Here is a 12,042-nt window from a genome sequence, read left to right on the forward strand (position 1 = left end):
CGTTTTATCTTGAATGTTAGTTAGGTCCATGCGCGTCTAATAAAATATAAAATTTTAGGTTTTGAGACTTCATCAATTTTTAATAAAAGTGTCATAACTTTTATGAATATTAATATTTTCAAAAAATATTTTGTAAACACGTTTATTGGACCCGTGCAGTTCCAACAGAACAATTATTTTTAGATTTAAAATTTTTTAATTTTTTTAAAAAAATTTGTATTCAATATCATTGGCCAAAAATATCACGTGACCTAATTCAACCCAGAATAAAAATTTGCTGTAACTTTTGTTTTACTGAAAATTTTTGCGAAATGTTTTATCTTAAATGTTAGTTAGGCCAATGCGCGTCTAATAAAATATAAAATTTTAGGTTTTGAGACTTCATCAAGTTTTAATAAAAGTGTCATAACTTTTATGAATATTAATATTTTCAAAAAATATTTTGTAAACACGTTTATTGGACCCGTGCAGTTTTAACAGAACGATTATATTTTGATTTAAAATTTTTCAATTTTTTTTTAAAAATTTGTATTCAATAGCATTGGCCAAAAATATCACGTGACCTAATTAAACCCAGAATAAAAATTTGCTGTAACTTTTGTTTTACTGAAAATTTTTGCGAAATGTTTTATCTTGAATGTTAGTTAGGTCAATGCGCGTCAAATAAAATATAAAATTTTAGGTTTTGAGACTTCATCAATTTTTAATAAAAGTGTCATAACTTTTATGAACATTAATATTTTCAAAAAATATTTTGTAAACACGTTTATTGGACCCGTGCAGTTCCAACAGAACAATTATTTTTCGATTTAAAATTTTTTAATTTTTTTAAAAAAATTTGTATTCAATATCATTGTCCAAAAATATCACGTGACCTAATTAAACCCAGAATAAAAATTTGCTGTAACTTTTGTTTTACTGAAAATTTTTGCGAAATGTTTTATCTTAAATGTTAGTTAGGTCAATGCGCGTCTAATAAAATATAAAATTTTAGTTTTGAGACTTCATCAATTTTTAATAAAAGTGTCATAACTTTTATGTATATTAATATTTTTAAAAAATATTTTGTAAACACGTTTATTGGACCCGTGCGATTCCAGCAGAACAATTATTTTTCGATTTAAAATTTTTTAATTTTTTTCAAAAAATTTGTATTCAATATCATTGGCCAAAAATATCACGTGACCTAATTAAACCCAGAATAAAAATTTCCTGTAACTTTTGTTTTACTGAAAATTTTTGCGAAACGTTTTATCTTGAATGTTAGTTAGGTCAATGCGCGTCTAATAAAATATAAAATTTTAGGTTTTGAGACTTCATCAATTTTTAATAAAAGTGTCATAACTTTTATGAATATTAATATTTTCAAAAAATATTTTGTAAACACGTTTATTGGACCCGTGCAGTTCCAACAGAACAATTATTTTTCGATTTAAAATTTTTTAATTTTTTTAAAAAAATTTGTATTCAATATCATTGGCCAAAAATATCACGTGACCTAATTCAACCCAGAATAAAAATTTGCTGTAACTTTTGTTTTACTGAAAATTTTTGCGAAATGTTTTATCTTAAATGTTAGTTAGGCCAATGCGCGTCTAATAAAATATAAAATTTTAGGTTTTGAGACTTCATCAAGTTTTAATAAAAATGTCATAACTTTTATGAATATTAATATTTTCAAAAAATATTTTGTAAACACGTTTATTGGACCCGTGCAGTTTCAACAGAACGATTATATTTTGATTTAAAATTTTTCAATTTTTTTTTAAAAATTTGTATTCAATAGCATTGGCCAAAAATATCACGTGACCTAATTAAACCCAGAATAAAAATTTGCTGTAACTTTTGTTTTACTGAAAATTTTTGCGAAATGTTTTATCTTGAATGTTAGTTAGGTCAATGCGCGTCAAATAAAATATAAAATTTTAGGTTTTGAGACTTCATCAATTTTTAATAAAAGTGTCATAACTTTTATGAACATTAATATTTTCAAAAAATATTTTGTAAACACGTTTATTGGACCCGTGCAGTTCCAACAGAACAATTATTTTTCGATTTAAAATTTTTTAATTTTTTTAAAAAAATTTGTATTCAATATCATTGTCCAAAAATATCACGTGACCTAATTAAACCCAGAATAAAAATTTGCTGTAACTTTTGTTTTACTGAAAGTTTTTGCGAAATGTTTTATCTTAAATGTTAGTTAGGTCAATGCGCGTCTAATAAAATATAAAATTTTAGTTTTGAGACTTCATCAATTTTTAATAAAAGTGTCATAACTTTTATGTATATTAATATTTTTAAAAAATATTTTGTAAACACGTTTATTGGACCCGTGCGATTCCAGCAGAACAATTATTTTTCGATTTAAAATTTTTTAATTTTTTTCAAAAAATTTGTATTCAATATCATTGGCCAAAAATATCACGTGACCTAATTAAACCCAGAATAAAAATTTGCTGTAACTTTTGTTTTACTGAAAATTTTTGCGAAACGTTTTATCTTGAATGTTAGTTAGGTCAATGCGCGTCTAATAAAATATAAAATTTTAGGTTTTGAGACTTCATCAATTTTTAATAAAAGTGTCATAACTTTTATGAATATTAATATTTTCAAAAAATATTTTGTAAACACGTTTATTGGACCCGTGCAGTTCCAACAGAACAATTATTTTTCGATTTAAAATTTTTTAATTTTTTTAAAAAAATTTGTATTCAATATCATTGGCCAAAAATATCACGTGACCTAATTCAACCCAGAATAAAAATTTGCTGTAACTTTTGTTTTACTGAAAATTTTTGCGAAATGTTTTATCTTAAATGTTAGTTAGGCCAATGCGCGTCTAATAAAATATAAAATTTTAGGTTTTGAGACTTCATCAAGTTTTAATAAAAGTGTCATAACTTTTATGAATATTAATATTTTCAAAAAATATTTTGTAAACACGTTTATTGGACCCGTGCAGTTTCAACAGAACGATTATATTTTGATTTAAAATTTTTCAATTTTTTTTTAAAAATTTGTATTCAATAGCATTGGCCAAAAATATCACGTGACCTAATTAAACCCAGAATAAAAATTTGCTGTAACTTTTGTTTTACTGAAAATTTTTGCGAAATGTTTTATCTTGAATGTTAGTTAGGTCAATGCGCGTCAAATAAAATATAAAATTTTAGGTTTTGAGACTTCATCAATTTTTAATAAAAGTGTCATAACTTTTATGAACATTAATATTTTCAAAAAATATTTTGTAAACACGTTTATTGGACCCGTGCAGTTCCAACAGAACAATTATTTTTCGATTTAAAATTTTTTAATTTTTTTAAAAAAATTTGTATTCAATATCATTGTCCAAAAATATCACGTGACCTAATTAAACCCAGAATAAAAATTTGCTGTAACTTTTGTTTTACTGAAAATTTTTGCGAAATGTTTTATCTTAAATGTTAGTTAGGTCAATGCGCGTCTAATAAAATATAAAATTTTAGTTTTGAGACTTCATCAATTTTTAATAAAAGTGTCATAACTTTTATGAATATTAATATTTAAAAAAAATATTTTGTAAACACGTTTATTGGACCCGTGCGGTCCCAGCAGAACAATTATTTTTCGATTTAAAATTTTTAATTTTTTTCAAAAAATTTGTATTAAATAGCATTGGCCAAAAATATCACGTGACCTAATTAAACCCAGAATAAAAATTTGCTGTAACTTTTGTTTTACTGAAAATTTTTGCGAAATGTTTTATCTTAAATGTTAGTTAGGCCAATGCGCGTCTAATAAAATAACTTTTATGAATATTAATATTTTCAAAAAATATTTTGTAAACACGTTTATTGGACCCGTGCGGTTCCAACAGAACAATTATATTTTGATTTAAAATTTTTCAATTTTTTTTTAAAAATTTGTATTCAATAGCATTGGCCAAAAATATCACTTGACCTAATTAAACCCAGAATAAAAATTTGCTGTAACTTTTGTTTTACTGAAAATTTTTGCGAAATGTTTTATCTTGAATGTTAGTTAGGTCAATGCGCGTCTAATAAAATATAAAATTTTAGGTTTTGAGACTTCATCAATTTTTAATAAAAGTGTTATAACTTTTATGAACATTAATATTTTCAAAAAATATTTTGTAAACACGTTTATTGGACCCGTGCAGTTCCAACAGAACAATTATTTTTCGATTTAAAATTTTTCAATTTTTTTAAAAAAATTTGTATTCAATAGCATTGGCCAAAAATATCACGTGACCTAATTAAACCCAGAATAAAAATTTGCTGTAACTTTTGTTTTACTGAAAATTTTTGCGAAATGTTTTATCTTGAATGTTAGTTAGGTCAATGCGCGTCTAATAAAATATAAAATTTTAGGTTTTGAGACTTCATCAATTTTTAATAAAAGTGTCATAACTTTTATGAATATTAATATTTTCAAAAAATATTTTGTAAACACGTTTATTGGACCCGTGCGGTCCCAGCAGAACAATTATTTTTCGATTTAAAATTTTTAATTTTTTTCAAAAAATTTGTATTCAATAGCATTGGCCAAAAATATCACGTGACCTAATTAAACCCAGAATAAAAATTTGCTGTAACTTTTGTTTTACTGAAAATTTTTGCGAAATGTTTTATCTTGAATGTTAGTTAGGCCAATGCGCGTCTAATAAAATATAAAATTTTAGGTTTTGAGACTTCATCAATTTTTAATAAAAGTGTCATAAGTTTTATGAATATTAATATTTAAAAAAAATATTTTGTAAACACGTTTATTGGACCCGTGCGGTCCCAGCAGAACAATTATTTTTCGATTTAAAATTTTTAATTTTTTTCAAAAAATTTGTATTCAATAGCATTGGCCAAAAATATCACGTGACCTAATTAAACCCAGAATAAAAATTTGCTGTAACTTTTGTTTTACTGAAAATTTTTGCGAAATGTTTTATCTTGAATGTTAGTTAGGTCAATGCGCGTCAAATAAAATATAAAATTTTAGGTTTTGAGACTTCATCAATTTTTAATAAAAGTGTCATAACTTTTATGAACATTAATATTTTCAAAAAATATTTTGTAAACACGTTTATTGGACCCGTGCAGTTCCAACAGAACAATTATTTTTCGATTTAAAATTTTTTAATTTTTTTAAAAAAATTTGTATTCAATATCATTGTCCAAAAATATCACGTGACCTAATTAAACCCAGAATAAAAATTTGCTGTAACTTTTGTTTTACTGAAAATTTTTGCGAAATGTTTTATCTTAAATGTTAGTTAGGTCAATGCGCGTCTAATAAAATATAAAATTTTAGTTTTGAGACTTCATCAATTTTTAATAAAAGTGTCATAACTTTTATGTATATTAATATTTTTAAAAAATATTTTGTAAACACGTTTATTGGACCCGTGCGATTCCAGCAGAACAATTATTTTTCGATTTAAAATTTTTTAATTTTTTTCAAAAAATTTGTATTCAATATCATTGGCCAAAAATATCACGTGACCTAATTAAACCCAGAATAAAAATTTCCTGTAACTTTTGTTTTACTGAAAATTTTTGCGAAACGTTTTATCTTGAATGTTAGTTAGGTCAATGCGCGTCTAATAAAATATAAAATTTTAGGTTTTGAGACTTCATCAATTTTTAATAAAAGTGTCATAACTTTTATGAATATTAATATTTTCAAAAAATATTTTGTAAACACGTTTATTGGACCCGTGCAGTTTCAACAGAACGATTATATTTTGATTTAAAATTTTTCAATTTTTTTTTAAAAATTTGTATTCAATAGCATTGGCCAAAAATATCACGTGACCTAATTAAACCCAGAATAAAAATTTGCTGTAACTTTTGTTTTACTGAAAATTTTTGCGAAATGTTTTATCTTGAATGTTAGTTAGGTCAATGCGCGTCAAATAAAATATAAAATTTTAGGTTTTGAGACTTCATCAATTTTTAATAAAAGTGTCATAACTTTTATGAACATTAATATTTTCAAAAAATATTTTGTAAACACGTTTATTGGACCCGTGCAGTTCCAACAGAACAATTATTTTTCGATTTAAAATTTTTTAATTTTTTTAAAAAAATTTGTATTCAATATCATTGTCCAAAAATATCACGTGACCTAATTAAACCCAGAATAAAAATTTGCTGTAACTTTTGTTTTACTGAAAGTTTTTGCGAAATGTTTTATCTTAAATGTTAGTTAGGTCAATGCGCGTCTAATAAAATATAAAATTTTAGTTTTGAGACTTCATCAATTTTTAATAAAAGTGTCATAACTTTTATGTATATTAATATTTTTAAAAAATATTTTGTAAACACGTTTATTGGACCCGTGCGATTCCAGCAGAACAATTATTTTTCGATTTAAACTTTTTTAATTTTTTTCAAAAAATTTGTATTCAATATCATTGGCCAAAAATATCACGTGACCTAATTAAACCCAGAATAAAAATTTGCTGTAACTTTTGTTTTACTAAAAATTTTTGCGAAACGTTTTATCTTGAATGTTAGTTAGGTCAATGCGCGTCTAATAAAATATAAAATTTTAGGTTTTGAGACTTCATCAATTTTTAATAAAAGTGTCATAACTTTTATGAACATTAATATTTTCAAAAAATATTTTGTAAACACGTTTATTGGACCCGTGCAGTTCCAACAGAACAATTATTTTTCGATTTAAAATTTTTTAATTTTTTTAAAAAAATTTGTATTCAATATCATTGTCCAAAAATATCACGTGACCTAATTAAACCCAGAATAAAAATTTGCTGTAACTTTTGTTTTACTGAAAATTTTTGCGAAATGTTTTATCTTAAATGTTAGTTAGGTCAATGCGCGTCTAATAAAATATAAAATTTTAGTTTTGAGACTTCATCAATTTTTAATAAAAGTGTCATAACTTTTATGTATATTAATATTTTTAAAAAATATTTTGTAAACACGTTTATTGGACCCGTGCGATTCCAGCAGAACAATTATTTTTCGATTTAAAATTTTTTAATTTTTTTCAAAAAATTTGTATTCAATATCATTGGCCAAAAATATCACGTGACCTAATTAAACCCAGAATAAAAATTTCCTGTAACTTTTGTTTTACTGAAAATTTTTGCGAAACGTTTTATCTTGAATGTTAGTTAGGTCAATGCGCGTCTAATAAAATATAAAATTTTAGGTTTTGAGACTTCATCAATTTTTAATAAAAGTGTCATAACTTTTATGAATATTAATATTTTCAAAAAATATTTTGTAAACACGTTTATTGGACCCGTGCAGTTTCAACAGAACGATTATATTTTGATTTAAAATTTTTCAATTTTTTTTTAAAAATTTGTATTCAATAGCATTGGCCAAAAATATCACGTGACCTAATTAAACCCAGAATAAAAATTTGCTGTAACTTTTGTTTTACTGAAAATTTTTGCGAAATGTTTTATCTTGAATGTTAGTTAGGTCAATGCGCGTCAAATAAAATATAAAATTTTAGGTTTTGAGACTTCATCAATTTTTAATAAAAGTGTCATAACTTTTATGAACATTAATATTTTCAAAAAATATTTTGTAAACACGTTTATTGGACCCGTGCAGTTCCAACAGAACAATTATTTTTCGATTTAAAATTTTTTAATTTTTTTAAAAAAATTTGTATTCAATATCATTGTCCAAAAATATCACGTGACCTAATTAAACCCAGAATAAAAATTTGCTGTAACTTTTGTTTTACTGAAAGTTTTTGCGAAATGTTTTATCTTAAATGTTAGTTAGGTCAATGCGCGTCTAATAAAATATAAAATTTTAGTTTTGAGACTTCATCAATTTTTAATAAAAGTGTCATAACTTTTATGTATATTAATATTTTTAAAAAATATTTTGTAAACACGTTTATTGGACCCGTGCGATTCCAGCAGAACAATTATTTTTCGATTTAAAATTTTTTAATTTTTTTCAAAAAATTTGTATTCAATATCATTGGCCAAAAATATCACGTGACCTAATTAAACCCAGAATAAAAATTTGCTGTAACTTTTGTTTTACTGAAAATTTTTGCGAAACGTTTTATCTTGAATGTTAGTTAGGTCAATGCGCGTCTAATAAAATATAAAATTTTAGGTTTTGAGACTTCATCAATTTTTAATAAAAGTGTCATAACTTTTATGAATATTAATATTTTCAAAAAATATTTTGTAAACACGTTTATTGGACCCGTGCAGTTCCAACAGAACAATTATTTTTCGATTTAAAATTTTTTAATTTTTTTAAAAAAATTTGTATTCAATATCATTGGCCAAAAATATCACGTGACCTAATTCAACCCAGAATAAAAATTTGCTGTAACTTTTGTTTTACTGAAAATTTTTGCGAAATGTTTTATCTTAAATGTTAGTTAGGCCAATGCGCGTCTAATAAAATATAAAATTTTAGGTTTTGAGACTTCATCAAGTTTTAATAAAAGTGTCATAACTTTTATGAATATTAATATTTTCAAAAAATATTTTGTAAACACGTTTATTGGACCCGTGCAGTTTCAACAGAACGATTATATTTTGATTTAAAATTTTTCAATTTTTTTTTAAAAATTTGTATTCAATAGCATTGGCCAAAAATATCACGTGACCTAATTAAACCCAGAATAAAAATTTGCTGTAACTTTTGTTTTACTGAAAATTTTTGCGAAATGTTTTATCTTGAATGTTAGTTAGGTCAATGCGCGTCAAATAAAATATAAAATTTTAGGTTTTGAGACTTCATCAATTTTTAATAAAAGTGTCATAACTTTTATGAACATTAATATTTTCAAAAAATATTTTGTAAACACGTTTATTGGACCCGTGCAGTTCCAACAGAACAATTATTTTTCGATTTAAAATTTTTTAATTTTTTTAAAAAAATTTGTATTCAATATCATTGTCCAAAAATATCACGTGACCTAATTAAACCCAGAATAAAAATTTGCTGTAACTTTTGTTTTACTGAAAATTTTTGCGAAATGTTTTATCTTAAATGTTAGTTAGGTCAATGCGCGTCTAATAAAATATAAAATTTTAGTTTTGAGACTTCATCAATTTTTAATAAAAGTGTCATAACTTTTATGAATATTAATATTTAAAAAAAATATTTTGTAAACACGTTTATTGGACCCGTGCGGTCCCAGCAGAACAATTATTTTTCGATTTAAAATTTTTAATTTTTTTCAAAAAATTTGTATTAAATAGCATTGGCCAAAAATATCACGTGACCTAATTAAACCCAGAATAAAAATTTGCTGTAACTTTTGTTTTACTGAAAATTTTTGCGAAATGTTTTATCTTAAATGTTAGTTAGGCCAATGCGCGTCTAATAAAATAACTTTTATGAATATTAATATTTTCAAAAAATATTTTGTAAACACGTTTATTGGACCCGTGCGGTTCCAACAGAACAATTATATTTTGATTTAAAATTTTTCAATTTTTTTTTAAAAATTTGTATTCAATAGCATTGGCCAAAAATATCACTTGACCTAATTAAACCCAGAATAAAAATTTGCTGTAACTTTTGTTTTACTGAAAATTTTTGCGAAATGTTTTATCTTGAATGTTAGTTAGGTCAATGCGCGTCTAATAAAATATAAAATTTTAGGTTTTGAGACTTCATCAATTTTTAATAAAAGTGTTATAACTTTTATGAACATTAATATTTTCAAAAAATATTTTGTAAACACGTTTATTGGACCCGTGCAGTTCCAACAGAACAATTATTTTTCGATTTAAAATTTTTCAATTTTTTTAAAAAAATTTGTATTCAATAGCATTGGCCAAAAATATCACGTGACCTAATTAAACCCAGAATAAAAATTTGCTGTAACTTTTGTTTTACTGAAAATTTTTGCGAAATGTTTTATCTTGAATGTTAGTTAGGTCAATGCGCGTCTAATAAAATATAAAATTTTAGGTTTTGAGACTTCATCAATTTTTAATAAAAGTGTCATAACTTTTATGAATATTAATATTTTCAAAAAATATTTTGTAAACACGTTTATTGGACCCGTGCGGTCCCAGCAGAACAATTATTTTTCGATTTAAAATTTTTAATTTTTTTCAAAAAATTTGTATTCAATAGCATTGGCCAAAAATATCACGTGACCTAATTAAACCCAGAATAAAAATTTGCTGTAACTTTTGTTTTACTGAAAATTTTTGCGAAATGTTTTATCTTGAATGTTAGTTAGGCCAATGCGCGTCTAATAAAATATAAAATTTTAGGTTTTGAGACTTCATCAATTTTTAATAAAAGTGTCATAAGTTTTATGAATATTAATATTTAAAAAAAATATTTTGTAAACACGTTTATTGGACCCGTGCGGTCCCAGCAGAACAATTATTTTTCGATTTAAAATTTTTAATTTTTTTCAAAAAATTTGTATTCAATAGCATTGGCCAAAAATATCACGTGACCTAATTAAACCCAGAATAAAAATTTGCTGTAACTTTTGTTTTACTGAAAATTTTTGCGAAATGTTTTATCTTGAATGTTAGTTAGGTCAATGCGCGTCTAATAAAATATAAAATTTTAGGTTTTGAGACTTCATCAATTTTTAATAAAAGTGTCATAACTTTTATGAATATTAATATTTAAAAAAAATAGTTTGTAAACACGTTTATTGGACCCGTGCGGTCCCAGCAGAACAATTATTTTTCGATTTAAAATTTTTAATTTTTTTCAAAAAATTTGTATTCAATAGCATTGGCCAAAAATATCACGTGACCTAATTAAATCCAGAATAAAAATTTGCTGTAACTTTTGTTTTACTGAAAATTTTTGCGAAATGTTTTATCTTAAATGTTAGTTAGGCCAATGCGCGTCTAATAAAATATAAAATTTTAGGTTTTGAGACTTCATCAATTTTTAATAAAAGTGTCATAACTTTTATGAATATTAATATTTAAAAAAAATATTTTGTAAACACGTTTATTGGACCCGTGCGGTCCCAGCAGAACAATTATTTTTTGATTTAAAATTTTTAATTTTTTTCAAAAAATTTGTATTCAATAGCATTGGCCAAAAATATCACGTGACCTAATTAAACCCAGAATAAAAATTTGCTGTAACTTTTGTTTTACTGAAAATTTTTGCGAAATGTTTTATCTTGAATGTTAGTTAGGTCAATGCGCGTCTAATAAAATATAAAATTTTAGGTTTTGAGACTTCATCAATTTTTAATAAAAGTGTCATAACTTTTATGTATATTAATATTTTTAAAAAATATTTTGTAAACACGTTTATTGGACCCGTGCGATTCCAGCAGAACAATTATTTTTCGATTTAAAATTTTTTAATTTTTTTCAAAAAATTTGTATTCAATATCATTGGCCAAAAATATCACGTGACCTAATTAAACCCAGAATAAAAATTTGCTGTAACTTTTGTTTTACTGAAAATTTTTGCGAAACGTTTTATCTTGATTGTTAGTTAGGTCAATGCGCGTCTAATAAAATATAAAATTTTAGGTTTTGAGACTTCATCAATTTTTAATAAAAGTGTCATAACTTTTATGAATATTAATATTTTCAAAAAATATTTTGTAAACACGTTTATTGGACCCGTGCAGTTCCAACAGAACAATTATTTTTCGATTTAAAATTTTTTAATTTTTTTAAAAAAATTTGTATTCAATATCATTGGCCAAAAATATCACGTGACCTAATTCAACCCAGAATAAAAATTTGCTGTAACTTTTGTTTTACTGAAAATTTTTGCGAAATGTTTTATCTTAAATGTTAGTTAGGCCAATGCGCGTCTAATAAAATATAAAATTTTAGGTTTTGAGACTTCATCAAGTTTTAATAAAAGTGTCATAACTTTTATGAATATTAATATTTTCAAAAAATATTTTGTAAACACGTTTATTGGACCCGTGCAGTTCCAACAGAACGATTATATTTTGATTTAAAATTTTTCAATTTTTTTTTAAAAATTTGTATTCAATAGCATTGGCCAAAAATATCACGTGACCTAATTAAACCCAGAATAAAAATTTGCTGTAACTTTTGTTTTACTGAAA

The sequence above is a fragment of the Corella eumyota genome, chromosome 7 (assembly GCF_963082875.1).
Source record: "Corella eumyota chromosome 7, kaCorEumy4.1, whole genome shotgun sequence".
In the NCBI taxonomy this organism is placed as follows: domain Eukaryota; kingdom Metazoa; phylum Chordata; class Ascidiacea; order Phlebobranchia; family Corellidae; genus Corella; species Corella eumyota.